The sequence below is a fragment of the Pristiophorus japonicus genome, chromosome 18 (assembly GCF_044704955.1).
Source record: "Pristiophorus japonicus isolate sPriJap1 chromosome 18, sPriJap1.hap1, whole genome shotgun sequence".
Taxonomy (NCBI): Eukaryota; Metazoa; Chordata; class Chondrichthyes; family Pristiophoridae; genus Pristiophorus; species Pristiophorus japonicus.
Window position 1 is genome coordinate 73098838 of NC_091994.1, and position 4097 is coordinate 73102934.

Here is a 4097-nt window from a genome sequence, read left to right on the forward strand (position 1 = left end):
CTGTTCCTAATTCTTATGTTCTTGTGTTCTTATGTTCTTATGCTCTATCTGCCTCCTCTCTCTGAGGCTCAAAATTGCTTTGATCCACCATGGACCGATCTTCTTCTGCCACGTGGTGATTAGCAGGTTTTGCAGAGCTTGCAACTCATCTGCAAGCTCGTTGGAGGTGCCCCATTGTTCCACAGCTCTTGCAAACATACCCTTTGAAGTGGCATGAATAGGCTGGATGGAAGCCTCCACAACGCCAACAAGGTGTGAATTGCCTTGCATTCATCCTTTGTTGCGGACTCTGAGTCATCTGGGTCACCTGAGGCCTGCTGGCAGTTGCAGACTCGTGGTTTCTGCCCTGTACATTTCTACTCGCAAACACAGTTCCAGTTAATTTATGAACATTACTAGCACTTGTGTGCTGAGAGATTTGTTTGGTGTTATCACTGGTGGACATAAACGCCTGTGTTATCGCAATGGCCTTACTGAGGGTCGGTGTCTCTACAGTCAAAAGTTTTCATAGGATGGTCTAGTGGTCAATGCCCAGTACAAAAAAGTCTCTGAGCATTTGCTCCAGGTAGCCATCAAACTCACATTGTCTTGCAAGTCGCCTTAGCTCAGCGATGTAGCTCCACTTCTTGACCTTCAGATCGTGGCACGTGTAGAACCGATATCTCGCAATCGGGTTAAGGTGCTCCTGAACCAGTGTACACAGCTTCTCATACAACTTATCTATGGGTTTCACCAGAGCCAGAAGATTCTTCATGAAGCTGTAGGTCGGTGCCCCGCAGACCATGAGCAGGACCGCTCTCCTTTTTGCAGCGCTTCCTTCTCCGTCCAGCTCATTGGCTACAAAGTACTGGTCTAGCCGTTCAACATAGGTTTCCCAGTCGTCACCCTCCGAGAACTTCTCCAGGATGCCCACAGTTTGCTGCATCTTTGTGTTGGATTCGTATACTCGTTGCCAGTTATTGTGTTCCTAACACAGATGAGACTGCACACAGGGAGGTTAAAGTAACAGTGACTTCAGTCTTTATTAAGACACTCCAGAGTGAGGAACAGGCCTTAGAGGCCGGCTTATATACAGAGCTCCCAAGGGATGCTGAGATGCCTTGGGACTTCAGGGGATGCACTCCCTGGTGGCGGAACATGGGAGTGCATGCTTTACAGATACACAACACTAGTGTCTTAAGAGAAGTAGCGGCAGAGATTGTGGTTGCTTTGGTTGTAATTTACCAAAATTCCCTGGATTCTGGGGAGGTCCCAGCAGATTAGAAAACTGCAAATGTAACGCCCCTATTTAAAAAAGGAGGCAGACAAAAAGCAGGAAACTATAGGCCAGTTAGCCTAACATCTGTGGTTGGGAAAATGTTGGAGTCCATTATTAAAGAAGCAGTAACAGGACATTTGGAAACGCAAAATTCGATCAGGCAGAGTCAGCATGGATTTATGAAGGGGAAGTCATGTTTGACAAATTTACTGGAATTCTTTGAGGATGTAACGAACAGGGTGGATAAAGGGAACCAGTGGATGTGGTGTATTTGGACTTCCAGAAGTCATTTGACAAGGTGCCACATAAAAGGTTACTGCACAAGATAAACGTTCAAGGGGTTGGGGGTAATATATTAGCATGGATAGAGGATTGGCTAACTAACAGAAAACAGAGAATTGGGATAAATGGTTCATTCTCTGGTTGGCAATCAGTAACTAGTGGGGTGCCGCAGGGATCAGTGCTGGGACCCCAACTATTTACAATCTATATTAACGACTTGGGGGAAGGGACCAGGTGTAACGTAGTCAAGTTTGCTGACGATACAAAGATGGGAGGAAAAGCAATGTGTGAGGAGGGCACAAAAAATCTGCAAAAGGACATAGGCAGGCTAAGTGAGTGGCCAAATATTTGGCAGATGGAGTGTAATGTTGGAAAGTGTGAGGTCATGCACTTTGGCAGAAAAAAAATCAAAGAGCAAGTTATTATTTAAATGGAGAAAGATTGCAAAGTGCTGCAGTACAGTGGGACCTGGGGATACTTGTGCATGAAACACAAAAGGATAATATGCAGGTACAGCAAGTGATTCGGAAGGTCAATGGAATCTTGTCCTTTATTGCAAAGGGGATGGAGTATAAAAGCAGGGAAGTCTTGCTCCAGTTGTACAGGTATTGGTGAAGCCACACCTGGAATACTGCGTGCAGTTTTGGTTTCCATATTTACGAAATGATATACTTGCTTTGGAGGCAGTTCAAGAAGGATCACGAGGTTGATTCCGGGGATGAGGGGGTTGAATTATGAGGAACGGTTGAGTCGGTTAGGCCTCCACTAATTGGAATTCAGAAGAATGAAAGGTGATCTTATTGAAACGTATAAGATTATGAGGGGGCTTGACAAGGTGGATGTAGAGAGGATGTTTCCATTGACGGGGGAGACTAGAACTAGAGGGCATTGTTATGTATTTAACCCTTGGCAACCTGTATCACACCATCACCAGAGGGCCTACCTGTTGGCATCCCAAGGGATCCCAGCATTCCTGGGAGCACTGTATATAAGCAGGCCACCCACGAGGTACCTGCATTCTGGAGTCTAATTAAAGGAGCTAAGGTCACACTTACTCATTGCTCACAGTACTCAGTTTCATCCTTTATTATGAGCGTAACAATTGGCGACGAGATAACAAATAACCGCGCGAAAATGCAAAGAACAGTTGGTATCCTGGAGAAGTTCTCAGAAGGGGACGATTGGGAGACCTTCTTGGAGAGAGTCGACCAATACTTCGTGGCCAACGAGCTGGAAGGGGACGAGAACGCTGCCAAACGAAAGCCGATCCTCCTTACCGTCTGTGGGGCAACAACCTATGGCCTCATGAAGAATCTTCTAGCTCCGGTAAAACCAACAACCAAATCCTATGAAGAATTGTGTACGCTGATCCGGGAGCACCTAAATCCTAAGGAAAGCGTTTTGATGGCGAAATATCGGTTCCACATATGTCAACGGTCGGAGAGCCAGGAAGTGGCAAGCTATGTCGCCGAACTAAGGCACCTTGCAGGACAGTGCGAATTTGATGGATTCTGTCATGTATTCAACTATCATTGTAACCCATGTATAAGCTAACCTAAGTTGTACACCTTGAGAACATTGACCACAGGGGGCGAACTTGTGGGAGGCACTCCTAACCTGGACTTTCCGGTATAAAAGGGGAAGCTCCACCCACCTTCACTCTCTTGAGGTCTTGGTAATAAAGGTAACTGGTCACAGAGTGACCTTCTCTCAAGTATGGGCCTCGTGTGCACTTATGCTGTATAGGAAGGACACATCATTGGCGACGAGAAACTGGGATTTAAAGCATACGAGCATGGCCACTAGCAGCACAGAAGAGAGGTACTGTGTTGGTGATGATTGGGACGACTTTATTGAGAGACTACAGCAAAGTTTTGTCACTAAGGAATGGTTGGGACAGGATTCGGCCGACAAACGCAGGGCTCATCTCCTGACGGTTTATGGATCCAGAACGTACTCCCTGATGAAGGACCTTCTAGCGCCAGAGAAGCCGGTGGACATGATGTTCGAAGAGCTCAGTAAGTTGATCGGGGAACACCGAAAACCGGCGAGCAGCATGCACATGGCAAGACGCCGGTTTTACATGCTCCAGCGGCGAGAAGGGCAAAGCGTTCCAGACTTCGTGGCAGATCTCCGGCGACTGGCGAGCCTATGTAAATTCCCAGATGCCTGCAGAGCGGAGATGCTGTGAGACTTTTTTATTGAGGGCATCGGGCACGCTGGGATTTTCAGGAAACTGATTGAGACCAAAGACTTGACCTTGGAAGCGGCGGCTCTGATAGCCCAGACATTTATCTCAGGGAAGCAAGAGGCCAGAATGATTTATGGCAAAAATCTTGGCTCAAATGCGGTAAACGACCAGGGAGTTAACATTGTTAACGCGGCACACAGTTCTCTAGGCAGACAAGGGCAATCGGACATGCCCCAGCATGCAGTCGAACCTAAATGGGGAATTCAACAGAGACAATGGCTAGCTGAACGGCAATTCATGCCATCGCAATGGACAATGCGGCCAGTAATGGGGCCATCAACACCTGTTAATGGTGCGCTTAAGTAC